This window comes from Zalophus californianus, chromosome 12, assembly GCF_009762305.2.
Source record: "Zalophus californianus isolate mZalCal1 chromosome 12, mZalCal1.pri.v2, whole genome shotgun sequence".
Taxonomy (NCBI): domain Eukaryota; kingdom Metazoa; phylum Chordata; class Mammalia; order Carnivora; family Otariidae; genus Zalophus; species Zalophus californianus.
Window position 1 is genome coordinate 11,221,164 of NC_045606.1, and position 17,954 is coordinate 11,239,117.

At 41.7% G+C, this 17,954-nt stretch overlaps 1 protein-coding gene across 2 annotated transcripts in view; it reads left to right on the forward strand.

Moving 5' to 3' along the window:
* GLI3 (GLI family zinc finger 3) overlaps positions 1–17,954 on the forward strand; it is a 265,047-nt gene that overhangs the window by 15,160 nt on the left and 231,933 nt on the right. The gene's annotated exons all lie outside the window — the stretch shown is intronic.

Sequence of the window (17,954 nt, forward strand, 5' to 3'; positions counted from 1 at the left end):
ATTTCAATTCAAACAGGGAGCATTGCAAACAAATTCCAGAGTCCCCCTCTGGAAAAAAAAAGACTGAACAGGTTAATGGTGACCGCTTCCTTTTCCCTCTTTTCTACTCCCCTAGGCCAGTAGGTGCCTTTGCTTTCTGTAGATTTCATAGCCTCCCCAGCCTCCCCCCATCACCCTCCACTTTTCCATGTGCCCTTGAGAAGAATGAGCTGGTCTGTTCTCCAGCCTTTCGGGCACTGCACATCTGGGCACACTGATTTGCATGAGCCAACCTGCTCCCTCCCTCCCTCCCTATGGGCTTTTATTTTATTTATTCCAAGGAAGACTTTACTAGGTTGACTTTTTTTTTTTTTTTTTTTGACGTACAATTGGAGAGTCAGAATCTACTTTGGAAGGTAACTGCACCTTCCTTTCCTGACTGTGGCCTTGTCCAAGCTGACACCGAGGAGCCTGGCCCCTGTTCCCTGTGCCCATCCCTGTCTAAGGCTCCTCTTCCTGGATGTCACCAGTGTGCGTTGCTGGCTTGGCTGGGCCACGGGAGGGGCTGGTGTTAAATCTGCTAATGAGTCCAGTTTTGAATTGATCCTCAGGGATATATATTTATGTCTGAGTTAAAATAATGAATTTACATACATGTGGAAATTTGTCCCTATTTCTCCCTTTATTTGTGGTATTTAAAGTCTGGACTGGATCTTATTTTAATGGAGCTGGATAGTTGTGTTATTCTTCCGGTGTGGTTAAAGAAGCCCTGTTTTTGCCTTTTAAAACAAACATTTCGCCTTTTAAAACATTGTTTCTTTTTTTTCCTGGAATTTGTAAAAATTAGGCAAATTTCTTATTCCAGAAATAGAATCAGTACATGCAGGGTAGGTTGTTTGATAATTTTTAATAGTGATGTTGTAGGAATGAGCGCTTTCTGGGTATTATGCTTCGCGAAACATCAACTTTTGGTTATCTACGTCTTGTGTGTGCCTGAGTGGGTGTGAGGGTGTGCGGAAGTGTGTGGGCATGTGCGAGCATGAGTGTATAGGAGTGTGCACCTGGGTGTGAGCACAGGTAAGAACGAGTGTCAGTTGGCTGCCCGTGTGGACCCTCTGGAAGGCACTGTCCTTTTGGAATTTCAGCAGCCTCTGCCCCAGAGGCCGGTCTGTCCCGTCGAAGGTGCTGCCATTCCTGCTTCTCCCATACATGCTTTGGGAGGGTTTTGGTGCCCGCTGAGTTTGTCTCGAGCCACACTGACCATGAGGTCCTCTCATGAACCTGGTTAGGGGGGACTCAGAACAGAACCAACCTAACCAGCCCTGTGGGAGCCAAGCAGTCCCTCGAGAACATGACCAGAGAAGGAGCAGTTATGATTCACGAAGTTGGTCCTGTCGTCTGAAGTAATCACGGATCCTGAACCAAACTCCCCTAGCTTTTGGCCCCGATCGGCCTGTGTCCTTGAAACACAGGTGGCCTCCTGAGCGTAAAACCTGTCCTGTTTGGGGCAAATGCTCATGAGGTTTGCAGGGCACGTGCCTGAAGGAGAGCTGTCCTGCTAACCCGGCCAGCCCTATGTTCCCAGTGTTGCAGTTTCTCCTAAGGGCTTTATAAAATGTTTATTTTAGGATAATATAAAGACCCCACCAAGTAGAAGAGAAATGGAAGTGGTGGTTTTATGCATGGATTGCAGTTCTCCTGGAAGATTCCAGGAAAACCGGAAAACACATTTAAAGACAAGAACAAAAACCTTTTGGTTCGTGATTGCTCTGTGTGAGCAATGCTAATAATTGTACCAGGGTCCTTTGCGGATTTTCCTAACTAGTTCAGAGCCTCTTTGTAGCCCCAGGATCCTGCTCCAGGGGCTGGAATGACCCAGCCTCTTTTTTTGTTCTGCAGACTCCTACCTGGTCTCCCACTTCCCTCCACACTTGGCTGGGGTCATCAAGCTCAACGGCGGCGGGGGTGGGGGTTCGGGTTCGGTTTGGGTTTTCCTGCACGTGGGGCTGCTGGTGTGCTGGGTATTGCTGGCAGGTGGCTTGTCATGGCCTTGATCATCGGTTCTTTTGTCTGCCCTGTCTCCTGTTCTCTCTTTTCTCTTTCCAAACATTTCAGCCGTGCCTGGATACCTGCACTGAAGCTGTTCACACAAGGCACGTTAAGATCACGTCCATCCTATTGTAGCTAGTACTAATTGCTGCTATGTCCAGGGGTGTTCTTGGGCTTTGTTTACAAAGCTCTGAAATTCAGGGATTTGTCCATGAACGGCTAAAGATGAGTTTAGCCTCAAGAACCAAATGGATGTAATACATGCATTTTTTGCCCTTCCTGTCCACAATCTCATGATTAAGATCAAACAAAACAAGCAAACAAAAAAGTTTTGTTATTGGTACTGTGTTAGGTTGACTTAATTAACTTTTCCAGCCCTTATGTGCTACGATTTGTTCCCGATTGTGAACCTTCTAGCCAAACCACGCACATTCCACTGCATGTCCTTACACATCTGTTTTCTTAGTTTTCTCAGCTGAGTATCTAGTCCTAGAATAACATTCATACAGAGTTTTGTTTAAACACACACATTCGCACAACCCAAATGTATGGTTCAAAACCTGAACAGCCTTCTAAATAAGCATTTGACTCTTAACACTGAAATTTAAAATGACACACACAAGCAAAAAGCTGTTCTGAGTCTTGTATTGGGAAAAGAGACAAGCCACGTTTGATTTTTGTAACATTGAAGAGCATTTAGTATTCTTACCCAGGAACTACAATGTGTGTGTTTCATGTGTTTGATTTTAAGCTTTAATGTTATTTAGTAAACGTAAATGACAGAAGAAAAGACTTTTTAGTTCTCTGAGTTTTTGTTAAGTGCAATTGTGAGTGAAGGATTATTTTTGGCATCCAATATATTTCACATATACAGTGAGCGCCCACATATTAGGTGCCATTGTTTACTTAAAAACCACCAAATGTGTTAATATGCTAGCACTGCAAGTAAAATTCCTTAATAATCTGTTTGTTGCTGTTACGGATTCATTGCTTTCAAAGCTGCACATTCTGTTTTGTAAATAGTAAATGGTTTTTTAATCCAGATATTCCAGCGTTTTAAACACTCTCCTTGTCCTGTAACATTTTCTTCCATGATTTGCAATAACTGACTTTTCGATTTGAAGTGTTTTATGTCATTTTTGGCCTATGATTTTCTTTGAAAAGAGTAATCTGATCTTTCTTATTAACTTACTATTCTGCTTTAAAAACAAGAAAGGCCCTAATAATGAACGTATGTAGGCCGTGGTCTTGGAGGTCTTTTATTGGCTCTGATGGTTATTGGGAACATACCTTAAGTGATAGAAAGCAGAAATTATTATCCTAATGGTGATGCAATGTGAAACCAGAGTTGATGGATTAATAATGGAGAGGAAGTTCCATGTTCACTTGGTTTCTTTCAAGAGGAAGGACTTGGTTCTCCTCTGCTTAAAAAAGACTCTTAAAGGTTTGTAAGGGGAGAGTGTTATGGTCTGCAAATATGTAAGGAGATACTTTTTTTTTTTTTTTTTTTTTTTACTTTGACCTTTGGTTATTTCCTGGCCCTGGGATTTTCTTTCGAACTGTCCAGTAACATCTATCAGTGTATCGTGATAGCAGTTGGTCTCCTCACTGGGAGTAAGGTGGCTCAGAGTTTTCTTGGGAATTTGCAATTCATTGGCTCTTCTCCACCATGAGCTCTTGTCTCCTTGACTTTTTTTTTTTTTTAATGGTAAGTGAGGATGTACTTAATTCTGCTCAGAAGTGGGTGAGTAGTTTGTACCCTGTAGACTGTGAGTTTTAGTTTTCTTGTGCCTTTAGATGTTCAACACCCCCTTTTTTTTTCTTGGCCACATTTTGTTTCCTGGCACATGACAGATGGATGGGAAGGGCTGTCAGATAAAATGGATTCCAAATTATAGGATGTTGGTTAGGAGAACCCACAGGTTTGGGGATGTGAAGGCTCGGACTGAGTTCTGCACCAGGTCTGGACTGGCTGTGGGAGTGCGGGCAAATTAACTTCTCAAAGTCTCAGTTTCCTCATCTTTTTAGCAAGAAAGTAATGAGACCCACTTCACAGGATCTTTAGGGGATTAAGTGAGGCAGTGTCTGTAGCTTTCTGTCGGAAGAGCTTAGCAGATGTCAGCCATTGTTCTTGGACAGAGCATGTGGATGAGTTAAATGTTATGAATCCAAAACAAAAGGATTGTGTTTTCTTAAAAATACACATAGGTTTTGAAATTAAGGGGAAAATGTTTGGAAAAAGTAATTTTGAATCTGCTGGACTCTTGAAAAATAGTTCAAGATGGGGCGCCTGGGTGGCTCAGTTGGTTAAGCGACTGCCTTCGGCTCAGGTCATGATCCTGGAGTCCCGGGATCGAGTCCCACATCGGGCTCCCTGCTCAGCAGAGAGTCTGCTTCTCCTTCTCACCCTCCTCCCTCTCATGCTCTCTGTCTCTCATTCTCTCTCTCAAATAAATAAATAAAATCTTTAAAAAAAAAAAAAAAAAAAAAAAAAAAAAAAAGAAAAATAGTTCAAGATGTTTCACAAATCCTGAATGTGACCAAGTTGCACATCTTAAGGAAGGATGGATAGCAAAGTTTCTGTACCATTCTTCTGAATGGTTTCTTAAGCCAGAAAATCAGGAAGATAATTTTGAGAAAATTTATTTTGAAATTTTTTAAGTTTGAAAACTAACATTGATTATATGGCTTAGCATAAGAAACAACATGTGCATATCCCTTTTCTTGATTTTTTTTTTTTTTTTTTTTTCTGGGGTAAAGTGTTTCCCATTTAGGAGATGGTTTGTGTTGTATCGGAGTTAGATTTTATGCTTCACCTTTTTAAACCAACTAACTAATGATGGTTAATCTGCTTCTCATAAGAGCCCTGGCTCCCTTACTCTCCACACTCACGTGTCCCTGAACCCGGCAACCTCTGATTCTTATTTAGGCTGAGTAGATCACCTTTCCTGCAGTCACCCAGGCTTGAAACCGCACCATCACCTTTGACCCCTCCGTCTCTCATGCTTCCCACATCCTACTAGTTTTGAAGTCCTGGTAGATTTTCCTCTGTAATTATTCACCCCTGTGTCCCTTCAGGCCACCCTACTGTGCTGTGCTATTTAAAACCTACTACCTCATGCCTAGACAGTTAAAATAACCTTCTATCCAATCACCTTGCCTTTGGTCTCTGCTCTTCTCATTTATGGGACTTGTTCTTGCCAAATTAATTTTTTTACGGTTCTGCTCATGCCACGCCCCTCCTCTAGAACCCTGAGTGATTCCCAGCTACATATAGAATACTGTTCAAAACCCTTTGATTAACATTTAGGTATCTTCCAAAATCTGACTGCAGTCTGACTTTCCAGTCTGATCTGCTGCTACCATACTTTCCCATCTGTAACCCATATTTTAGCTAAATTGAAGGGCTCTTTGCTTTTGTTGATGTTGTTCTTCCATAGAATGAGTGTAAATTCTTCTCAAATGTGATGATGTCCTCCATCTCTCTCTCTCTCTCTCTCCCCCCATACGGTCTTGTGTCCTTTTGGGAACTACCTGGTAGCACTTGGCTTTTTGGGTATTTTATTTATGATGATTATTTGCATGAATAGATTATATTTTAGAGAAGTTTTAGGTTTACAGAAAAATGGAGCAGAAAGTACAGAGAGTTCCCGTCCACCCCCTAACCCCCTAGATCCCCCTGTTATTTACATCTTACATTAGTATGGTACATTTCTTAAAATTGACGGACAATATTGGCACAGTGTTATTAACTAAAGTCCATAGTTTTCGTAAGGGTCCCCTCCTTGTGCTGTAGATTCTGTGGGCTTAGACAAATGTATAAGGACATGGAGCCACCATGACAGTATCCTACAGAATAGTTTCACTGCCTGAAAAATCCTCTGTGCTCCACTTATTCATCTCTCTCCCCTCTCCATAACACTTAATGTTTACCTTTTAGTTAAAACGTTTTTGTAATTTAAATTTTAGTTAGTTAACATACAGTGCAACTTAGAGTTTCAGTGATTCATCACTTACATACAACACCCAACACCGGTGCTTATCATAAGTGCCCGCCTGAGTACCCATCACCCATCTAGCCCGTCCCCCAGCCACCTCCCTCCATCAGCCCTTGGTTTGTTCTCTGTCATTAAAAGTCTCTTATGGCTTGTTTCCCTCTTTCTCTCTCTCTCCTTTTTTTTTTTTTTTTTTTTTACCCCCCTTCCCATATGTTCATCTGTTTTCTTTCTTAAATTCCACATATGAGTGAGATCATATGGTATTTGTCTTTCTCTGACTGACTTATTTCACTTAGCATAATACTCTCTAGCTCTATTCATGTTTTTGCAAATGGCAAGATTTCTTTCTTTTTGATGGCTGAGTAATATTCCATTATGTATATATACCACATCTTGTTTATCCATTCATCGGTCAATAGACATTTGGGCTTTCTCCAGTTTGGCTAGTGTTGATAATGCTGCTATATACATCAGGGTGCATGTACCCCTTCAAATCTGTATGTTTATATCCTTTGGGTAAATACCTAGTAGTGCAATTGCTGAGTCGTACAGTAGCTCTATTTTTAACTTCTTGAGGACCCTCCGCACTAATCTCCAGACTGGCTGCACCAGCTTGCATTCCCACCAACAGTGCAAGAAGTCTCCTCTTTCTCCACATCCTCGCCGACATTTGTTTCCTGTGTTCTTGATTTTAGCCATTCTGACAGGTGTGAGGTGATGTCTCATCGTGGTTTTGATTTGTATTTCCTTAGTTAAAATTTTTTGAAAGTAGCACCTGGTTTGTACCCCCCACGCCCCACCCCCCTTCAGTGTCTTGTGCTGGGAGGTCTCCAGCGGACATTCAGTGGGCCTGCACGCTACGATGCACAAGGCCGGGACTTACGGCCGCTCCACGCGGACAGGGGGACATGTGGAGCCCAGCGGCAGTGTTAATGCTGGGGCTTGAATCCCAGCTCTGTCGCTTCATTGCTGTGTGATCTTAGGCTAATTACTTAACATCTCTGAGGCTGGCCCCATGAGTAACCCACCATGTCAGCTATTATTTGTACTAGGCTCTTTTGAGCATAAGTCGACAGGATTTTATTCACGGGCACCTAACATCTCGTTCTTTCAGCACAACATCATTTGGAAATAATCTAGGAGTGGGTAAACTTTAATCTGATCAAGAGAATTAGAGGGTACTGGTTTGCAGAAAACTCTTAAAATATGGTCCTCAGGACATAGTTTAACAGGCAGGTAAACGGATGACAGGAGCTGGGATCAGCAAACTGCCTCGAATCACTGGTCCGGAAATTGGCACACGTTTGGATTTAACTAATCAAATGCTTTCAGGATCTACTTCTCATTCATAAATATTCATTCAAATTATGGGATGAAATCAGTAAATCTGTGCTAATGGGCTTCCCTGAGGGCAAGGCTCCTTTTTCTCGTGTAAATAACTATTGGATTTCTCTTCTAAAAGGACAATTCTTGGGCACTCAGATAAATGAGGAATGAATATCAAACCCATCTTGCCAGAGCTTTCCAAACTTGGGAATAAAAAGCCACTGCATGTGGAAAGTTTCTGGGCTGCTTTGATTACTTGTGATCAAGTGATGTGGTTATTTCACATTTCCAGAAATAAACCGGTCAGAATCAGAAACAGTAACTGGAACAGTAACAGCAACAGCTCAGGGCCAAAATGGCGCTTGTGGGTGGGCATGCTCCCTCTGGGGAGGTGGCTCAGTGGCCTCTGCCTCTTTTGGCCCAGGTGGGGAAGGGCCTGCGTGTCCAGGCAGCTCGCAAGGTGGGATGCTAGAGGGTTGCCACACTGAGTGCTGGGTCCACCAGGGTCCCAGGCGGAGAAGGAGGCGGGGGATGGTAAAAGCAAAAATTCCTGTGTTGTTTACGTGGAAATCTTTCCACATATATCTGTCGTCATTCACATTTATTTAAGAAAACCGGGGCGCCTGGGTGGCTCAGTCAGTTGAGTGTCTGCCTTGGGCTCAGGTCGTGATCACAGGGTCCTGGGATCAAGCCCCGCATCGGGCTCCCTGCTCAGCGGGGAGTCTGCTTCTCCCTTTCCCTCTGCCTCTCCCCCTGCTTGTGTGCTCTCTCTGTCAAATAAAATCTTAAAAAAATAAAAATAAAAATAAAAAAAACTTACATGGTGCATAATTCACTCTCTTCGTTGTGCATTTCTGTGAGTTTTGACAAATCGATAAAAGTCACGTACCCACCACCGCAGTCAGGACACAGGTCCAGCACCCCAACCCCCGAAAATTTGACAAATACTTCTTTTTTAAACTTGGCTTAGCAATATATGCCATAAGAGTCACCAGTAATAACAGGAAGCATTAGAACTACAGTTGCTGCTTGACGTTACGTGTATTTCATGTTTTTAAAAAGTCCATGATTTTTTTTTTAGGCCCTGTTTGCATAGTTTTTCCCTCTCTTTTTAAATATTTCATGTTGAATTGGTAGTGGAAGTAAAATGTTCTTGAAAATTGCCCAGAAATATATGACCTAGTGTCTCTGTTAGTCTGTCTTTTCTGAGTGTCCAGTCAATGTATTGTTTCCTTTTAGGCCAATTTAAAATATCCTTTTACTTAAAACTACAAGGCACTCCTATTAAAGAGGGCTTTTTCTGCTGTTGTTTTGCCTCTATGAATTAATTGCACAAGAATGCTAGATCAGAATATGTAATGCACCTCCCACCTAGAGAAAAAATAGCAAAGCCTTTGTTAAATCTGTTTTCTTTCTTTCTTTTTTTTTTCTTTTCTTTCCTTTGTTTTTTTTTTTGTTTGTTTTTGGTTTTTTTTGATAACTTCCTTCTTTTTCCCCTCTACTTTTATAGATGGGACTTCATCTGAGGTAGGGGAAATTTTTATTATAAAAGTTCTTCCTACTCTGACTTAGACTGTTTTTTTTTTTTTTCCTTTTTCACTCCTTTTTTTTTTTTTTTTTTTTTTAACCCCTTTCTTTGACTCTTTCCTCTTCTCGGGCTCTCTGTCTTTTTTTTTTTTTCCCCTTTAGTTGTAGAAAGTTGAGTTCCATCCCAATTATTAAATCTTAGGAGACCATTCCCACATGGTTCCGTAAATGGTAGCTTCATCCCGCGTCCTTTCATCTCTTCCCCTGCTCTCTGGCTTGACAGTTGAAAAGGTCTGGCTGTGCCACACAATGGTTTGATTGGTTTCTCTGGGGGAGACTTTTCCCTGGCTCATCATTCGCCAGGCAGGTGGACCAGAAAGTCTCTTGATTCTTTTGTTGCCTCTCAAAGTCCGAGGTCTTTGACTGAATAAATCCGCCGTCATGGGATAATTTGCTAAAAGGAGCCTGGAAGATGTGAGAGAAAAGCCTCCCGACTTGGGTGCTGCATTAATGAAGTAACGGAGCCTTGGAGTTTGCAATGGAAAAATCACCAGGAATGCAGTGGGTGGAGACGGGCTTCTTTTATTTCCCATAATAAACTTTTAGTTCTATCATTTAAAGCATGCCTGCCCCTCTGCTTGTCCGCTGGCCCACTGTGCCTGCATTTGCACCCCTGTTTAAGGGGACAGCCCCGTCCGGCTGGAAGCCGTTTGGGCGCTCTCTCTAGTTCGTCATTAGATTATTACCAGTGGATGGAAAGCATTCCATATGACAGGACTAAGGTTGAGTTAACACAGGACGAAAAGTAATTTACAGATAGGCTGTCCCCAGCCATCTTTGTAGCCCCTGATAAGGTTTCATTTCAGAATGGATAGGCGACATTTCCCCTCACGGACTCATTCCGCGACACCTGTGATAACAGCTTCTGGATCCTAATTGAAATTGGTTTCAAAATGGATTTTCACTTTTCTCTGTCTGTGGAAAATATTGAATGGACTCAGAGCTGCCACAGAGAACCCTGGACCTTGGAAAATGGAGCGGGAAGCCAGGATCATCTTTCATAACAGTGTCGATGATATGACAGTTTTGTTATCTGTCTTATTAATGAAATCATTGATCACCTGATGAGGGAGATAATACACTACCTTCCACCGTGTTCATGAAGCTCAATTAGATTTGTATTACAAATAAGGAGGGGGAGGAAAAAAAACAAACAATGGAACTAAAGTAGTAAAGATCACTTAAAACTTTTCATTCCCAAAGGGACCATTTCAGATCAGGACATTCCCAATGACTGTAATCCAAGTCATTTTGAAATTATTGCAGCCAAGGAGACATTCCGTGACCACCTTTTTGGCCAGTGTGGAGTAACCCGTGTTTTTAGTAAAGATTCATTAAGTGAAATTCAAAAGTCGGCGGGGGAGTGGGGCTCGTGTGGGGGTAGGGGGGAGTTCTGAATGAAATGCTTTGGAATGAGCAGAATGAGAAAAACAAAATCCGCAGAACTTCTTCCCTCCCCATGGTGAAGGGATTTGGGGCTTGTCCGGGGTAGGTCCAGTGGATAAGGAAAACCAAACTTAAAGAAAAGTAGCTTATTGTCTGCTCCTCTCTTAAAGCGCTTTGGGAATCCTAGTAAGATGGGAATTCGATTTGGATTTAATGAGGTGGCTCTATTGTTTGGGGTCGGGCTGCCCTGGAATGTGCTCTCTGTTCCTCCCCAAGGAGGGGATGAGAGGCTGATGACTGCTCATGTTTCACGGTGAACTGTACTCCTAGGTGTTTCTCCTTTCTCCTTGCCAGCAAGGATCAATCCGGTCCCATCTGAGCTTGAAAGAGGAGCTGTGATCAAAGGCTCTAATGATGTCACTGATCTCTGGTGATTGATTAGGAACAGAAGTTCTGGGGAATTCTGCCTTATAATTCCTTATATTTCCTTATCATTTCAGATTCATTAGTGTCTCCCATTCCGGGAGCTAGCTGCTAATCTGCAAAATTACAAAAACGAATGATAGAAAAAACAACGTATTTTTCTTCTGGATCTGTGTCTATTTTTAAGTTTATTGGAACCATGGCTCCATTTTGTAAGCAACCTTCCCCTTTAAGTGTACTGCAGAGAAATAGAATTCCTTCTATAAGTCGGGATACGTATTTTGGAATTCTGCATGTAGATTGGGACAATATCATTTGGGAGTGAAAGCATTTACATTGTTTCCAAAGCAGTCTAATCATATAGAAGGTAGTTATACATTAGGTAGGCAATCATTAAATCTATTTGAATGTTTAATTACCTTGGAAATTTAGGATTTTAGGATTTTAAAAATCCTTTCAGTTATTTTTATGGAACTAGTTAACATTTTCCTCTTGCTAGTCAAAAATAAAAGTCAGTGCATTCCATGCCCCAAGAAGTGAGAAACTGGGACAACTGGGGAAGATTCAACTTGGAAGGAAATTAAAAAAAAAAAAAAAAAAACCAAGAGTGAGCGAGAGATCTCTTTCTGGAACTGCTCTCGACTCTACTGTAACTATTGGCTTAGGTCCACCTAGAGTAGGGATTGATTGCGAAAGCACTGGAAAGAATTCTGTTTTGGAAGGCACTGCAGCCTAAGAAAGAAAAGTTGAATGGAAAATGGAGAATGTACAATATTATTAAAGTTACCGTTACCTTGTGTGGTTTGCTGTGGGTTGTCAAGAACTGTTGCTTCATGCTTGCTTACAGCTAATTCCCTTCACGGAAAACTTCATTTTGAGAACTGCTCTGAGTAGGACTGATAAATGCGTTCATAGTCTAGGGTGAGTGTGTAAGGAGGAGAGATCATGCAAATGAGCCTTTGGGAGAAGGTAGTGAGGTAATTATGAATCCTAAGCTGCAAGGGATGTCAGAGACTCTCCTTTCACAGAATATGTGTGTCCTCTTGACAGTGATAAGAAAAATAATCCTGGACCCTTGCCTATAACCAAAAGAGAACTTCTAGAAAGAACGGAACAATGGCATGGTTAAAATAATGGAACTTCCAACAATGTAAACATTTTCTGGTAAAATATGCACCTAATATTCAGTTGAAGATTTCTTCCAAGCATTTAAAAGCTAGAGAACACACAGTGGCCCATTTCACATTAAGTTTAAATCAAATCTGTCTTGAAAAACTAATGTTTCTAGGCTTGTTTTCAAATCCTGGCAAGTTGCAGAGCAGTAGAAAAGTTCCTTTCCTATAAATGTTGACAGCAGTTCCGGTGGAGGCTAACAATGTTTTATAAATAGAGTTTACTTAGCAAAAACCATATGTATGCCTAGTGAAATAACCTCACATTTATTTATGTTTTGATTTATAGAAAACATGTGCCCCTTGACAAAGCCTTTGGGCTCTTTTCCGCAATTAAAAGGAATCACGTTTGAAAAAAAAAATAGCTACCATCTTAATGGGAAACTTTTTCACATAAATTCAAAGCACCTTCTTTGATCAGTTTCACACAAATTGAGACTATTTCCATCCATCAGTTTAACCCCCAAAACTGGGTGAATTGAAGGAAAAAAGATGCTTATAAACACACACACACTCCCAGCATACATATTGGTTGAATATTGGGGAATCCAAGGGTGTAAAAGGCTGGATAACAGGACAGTGGCAGTATGCCCTTGCAGCAGGAAAATTTCTGTTGTTGCTTCTTCCTGCTGGTCACTAGTGTTGGTATAGCATGAAGTCATAGTCCTCTGGTTTGCTTTGTTGTTTTTTAGACTGCAGAGGGCGAACATGGTCCTATATGTACCTGTTGCTAGGTCTTCATCTGGCTATCAGAAAAGTATCTATACCTTGATTCTCTTTCCCACAACAATAGATGAGAAAGAGAGGGAGAAGCAAGTGCTTTGTAAATTCCTTATCTAGTTCCTTTTTCTTCTCGAAAATTATATGAGCTGGGGCCAGGCTATAAAATACCACTTAATTATCATGCTAGACTAGATCAATGACTTTTGTACTGTTGATGCTGGACGGTGGGGGGATTGGAGGCAGAGAGAAAGTCAGTGTTTAAAGATAGAAATTTGATCATACATGGGTATACTAATGAAACAAGTATAAATCTTACATATAGCTGCTGGTTTAATTTTGTACCTTGTTTTAATTTGGGAAGCTTTTCATTTTTAAGTACAAACGAGGAACTGTATGTGCTTAGAAAAAGAGAGTTAAATTTTTATCGAAAATCTTTCTCATGAAGGTAGTGTCAGTTTTCCAAGCCCTAGGAAAGCCTAGTTCCTGCCTCCATGCAGTTGGGAACGATTTCTATTGAGCATAGTGGGAATTATTTCAAGAGCAACATGGCCTCAAACAAATGAACCATCTTTTTCAGCATGGGGGCTTAAATGGCAGTCCAGGACCCCTTGAGGTTCATGGATAGGCTCCAGAAAATGGACCAACCCTTCAAAATTATTTTAGGCAGTACTTTATGGGCATGTGCCTGTGCCCTCTTTGTTTGGATTCTTAAAAACATTCATGACATAGTATTTGCCAGAAGCACTTGTCTATAGGATTATTTTGCAGCTCTAACTTTCTTTAGGAAAACATTCATTGAATGATTAGAATGGCTCTTTGAAGGAATGATTGTCTATGAGATGAGAACCCTACAGTGATTAGGGACCAGGAAACTATATCTTTCTCATATAACATGTGAAGTGATAACCAGAGTTGTGACTCAGCTTAGTTGATAGGGGCTTCACATTAAGAATGAAGAAGATTCTGCATGCACATCACTTTATCTCTTTAAATGAACTTGGGTATGTGATTTAAAGAGGTTTTCCCCCTCAAAAACTCTGTCTCTAGGATCTCCACCTTAGGTTCCCCAGGAATTTAGAAGAAGGAGCTTGAAAGGAGTGAGTTAATATAATTTAAGTTTAGAAAGGAAAACCCAGGGGCGCCTGGGTAGCTTAGTTTGTTTAGCGTCCGACTCTTGATTTTGGCTCAGGTCATGATCTCAGGGTTGTGGGATCGAACCCTGCATTGGGCTCCATGCTCAGTGTGGAGTTTGATTGTCCCTCTGCTCCCCCCCCATCCCCTCTTGCACACACTCTCTTTCTCCCTCTCAAATAAATAAGTAAAATCTTCAAAAAAAAAAAAAAAAAAGGAAATCTACAGTTCTTTCAAATTGATCTGTACAGGTCATATGCATGTGTCCGTCTTGGGTTAAAAGCTACTGATGAGTTTGTTTAGGTCACAGTGTGCTGTCCCATTGGTAAGTCGAGACCACCCCAGGTGTTTTGAAGGGCAGTCTATAGATACCAGTTTCAGGTGCAAATCCCAACGTTTTTACCCGATTTTGACTGAATTGCTGATAATTGCAGGTAATTGTCACAAAAGCAGTAGATCCTCTGAAATCTGAGATGCGTGCTTTAGCTCTGGTTTCATTAATTACCGACCCGACGTCCGGCACTCATCTTCCTGGGAGGACATGGTCAAAGTCTGTGTTTGGACTCCTCTGCTGGAGGAGCATTTCGCCTTTTGTATGGCTAACTCTTCGCAGACCGTGGCCCTCTTTTAAACCTCCTGAACATCCTCATAGAGCGCTCTGCATGGTTTTCTGTTCGGCATCTGGTTTGACACAGTTCTATTTCAGCATGGCTTCAATGAGGGCATTTGCAAATTTCTTTGATGCTAATTTACTTGCTTTAAACTCTTCAAAGTGGAAAAAAGAAACAAAGCCAGGAGCACAATAAACTTGGATTACCAGGTTCCTAAACACCAAACCTCTCAAATAACCCATATTTGTCATTATTTTTTGAGAGTGGTATTTGTAGGCTGAAGCTGGGGAACACTGTTACTGTCGCCCTTCAGATACAGCCGAGGACAGGGGGCTCAGCCAAAGGCCGGAGGACGTATGTAATGTGAGATGGTACCACACCATGTAAGGAGGATGACGTGGTCCATGATACAGAGATTAGTCAAATAATGCCTTTTGGAAAGTGTTTCCATGAAAATGGAAACTAAGGAGTATGAGCAATGAGGGGCACCTCTGCTTAAGTAACATCTAGGCAGCTTGCCCCCTAGAGCCTGAGACCTTAGTACCGCTTACCTGGTTTTCTGCTCTCCTCTCAAACTTTTGGCGCATTCATTTTTATTAAAGGAACACCTGCTCGTTGGGAAATCCAGAAAGGCACCCAGAAACACGGGCATTGTTAACGCTTGGGCTTATTTTCAGTCTTTGTCTCTCTGTTCACGGTCTCTGTCGTGTTCAGGTAGCCCACCTTGGGGACACTTTCCACGTCACGTACCGCTCTCCTGCAGCTTGATGTGGCTGGTGATGCGATGCATTCCCCCAATCCCCTCTTGCTGGCTGTTGACATTTTCCTTTTCTTTTTCTAATTGTAAATGAGGATATGATGAAAATGCTAAAAAATTCGGTGTGGTTTGACCGCAACTCACCACATTCGTTTCAAGAATTGGAGCAACTTAGATTTCCGTCAAGCTTTTTCTGTGAGTGCTCATTCTCAGAGACCCTTGGCAGCATAATAGGGTAGGTGAAAACGTCCCCTCGTTTCTTAAAAGTTTCTAACGGAAGGATAAGACGCAGATAGAAAAGCACACATGGCATGTGGGAGCAGCTTGATGAATTTTCCCAAAGTGGATGCATCGTCCAGACAGCATACAGGTCCAGACAAAAAGACCAGCAGCCCCCGGAAAGGTGCCTGCCAGGCTGCTCCTGCTGTTCCAAGTTGCTCTGTTTATCCATTCTGCGGCTGATGGGCATTTGGATGGTTTCCAGGGTTCGGCTGTTTGGGACGTTGGCTGTTGGGTACTTGATGTTTGGTAGACCTGGGCACACGTTTCTTTTGGGTACACAGCTGGGAGTGAAATGACTGCTCTGGAGAGGGTGCGTATATTTAGCTGTAGGACGCTCTGCCTCCTGGTTTTCCCACGTGGTTTTACGGATTTGCTCCTTGTTTTTGCCAGCACTAGGTTATGTCCCATATTTCTCATTTTAGCTCTTCTGGTTGGCCATGTGGTGGTATTCAGGTGTGGCTTTACCTTGTCCCTGATGTCTAAGGGAGTTAAGCATCTTTTTAGATATTTATTGTTCATTTGGATATCCTCTTTGGTGGTGAAATGTCAAAATCTTTTTTTTTTAAATTTTAATTCTTTGGGGATAAATAATTATTTGCCAGCTGTCCTATCACTGATTTGAAATGATACTTGGTATCTGACGCTGCCTTACTATATTTTATGCCTTTTTCTGTTTTATTCTATTGACCTGCCTATTCTTTAGCCAAGTGCTACCTTCTTTCAGACGTTACAACGTATGATACATTTTATCTGAGAGTGCCCATTATCTTTTATTATTGTTCCTTTTCAAATGCTTCTTGGCTCTTTTTTAGTTTTTTCTTCTAGGTGAACTTTAGGGACACCTTTTGGGATTGTGTTCTTCATGAACTCATATATATATATCTATATATAAAATCAGGGCTCGATGAAATCAGTTAGCAATAGTGGTTAATTCTGGGGAGAGTGGAAGGGAGGGAACAGGGTGGGGAGGGTTCAGATGTATCTGTATCACCTCATTTCTTTAAAGAGAAAAGGTTTTGAGCAATATGGCAAAGTATTATTAATGTGTAGATCTGGATGTTGGGTATCTTGATGTTGCTTATGTTTTTCTCCAAAATATGTCATGATTAAAAGATACTCTTTCCAAATTTCGTTTGGAACTATATACAGCTAGTTTGTCCAGGCTTTATTGGAATTTTGTTGTCATAGGAAACAATCTTGATCATTTCTCTGCTGCGTCTGCACAAGGTGACTCCATCAGAGCACACACAAATGCACACTCACTTGGCGTCCACATTCGGCATTCATCTTCAGAAGCATTTTTAAAAAATCTGTCACTTATAGGAAAATACTTAGGAAATAGCAGTTGGCAAGACTTAACAGGTGTTTGCTTTACTTTCACCTTATATACTTTAACTTGTTCTGGAAGCAACTTAATTTTAGCTTTGTCTCACCTGTCTTGAATTGAAAGTTGCAGGTACATCGATAAGTGCTTGAGTTAATGCAAATACCTCTGTATTCTCTCAGGAAAAACATTGTGCTCCAGCTTCCCTGCATCTGGCTGCATTTTTATCCAGTTCCAGCAGCTGCCCTCTGTATTCCCTGATAGTGGTATCTGTTCCGTGGTGGCTTTTTCTACTGAAATCAATCAATGCCAGGGTCAAGGATTAGGAGTGGGTGGGGGCTCTTTGTTATTGTTTATTTGTTTGCTCTTGTTGTTGGGAGAACTTTGACAGCAATGGAAAAGGCCAAAGGAATCTTGGCGTTCTGATTTTTGACCTGAAGTGAGCCTAAGCTGGGGGTAACCTTAGCTCCCTAATAAGTGGGTGTGCTGGATTGAAGATGATGCTGGTCATGGCCAAATCGCAGAGCAAGGTAGGTGAAGCATATGGTCTCGGATCTGTGTGGGATGTGTTGCCGTGACGCATGTGTACGAAGCAGAACTCATAAAAAGAAGACAGTCACAGACATCTTGAAAGATGCCAAGTAGCAGAATATACATCCCTTTGAAGATGGGAAGTGTTGCTCCAAAGGTGTACTTCCAGTAATTTCTTAAGCCTCAACTTTATACACTTGAAAGCAGGCTCACAACCTGCTGCCTAAAGCTTTTGGAAATAACTGAGAGACATGACTCTTGCTTATTCTCCAAATTTCAGATCATTCAGCGTTTTGTTGGCCTTTTGTCTGGGGAGATACGCATTCACCAGAGCTATGCCAATAAGCACAGAAAATTTGCCAGCCCACAGAGAAATTCGAACTTCCTTTTTTTTCCCCGCAGGAGTGTCTCGGGGAAATCGTGGATACAATAGCACTTTTCATGTCTAGACCCTGCCCAAGGGATTTCTGTCTAATAAGAACCTTTTCTTTTTTCTTAAGCATACTCAAATGGAACAAAGCTCAGGAAGAGAGGTTGGGGATAGGACTCAGGGAAAGAAAATATAGGAAACCCTGGACCATCATATTTTCCCAAGTCCTTCGCACCCAAGTCCATGTAGTTATAAGTGGAAGGTTCTTTGTTACGGCCATGCTGCCCATGGTGAGCAGATACTCC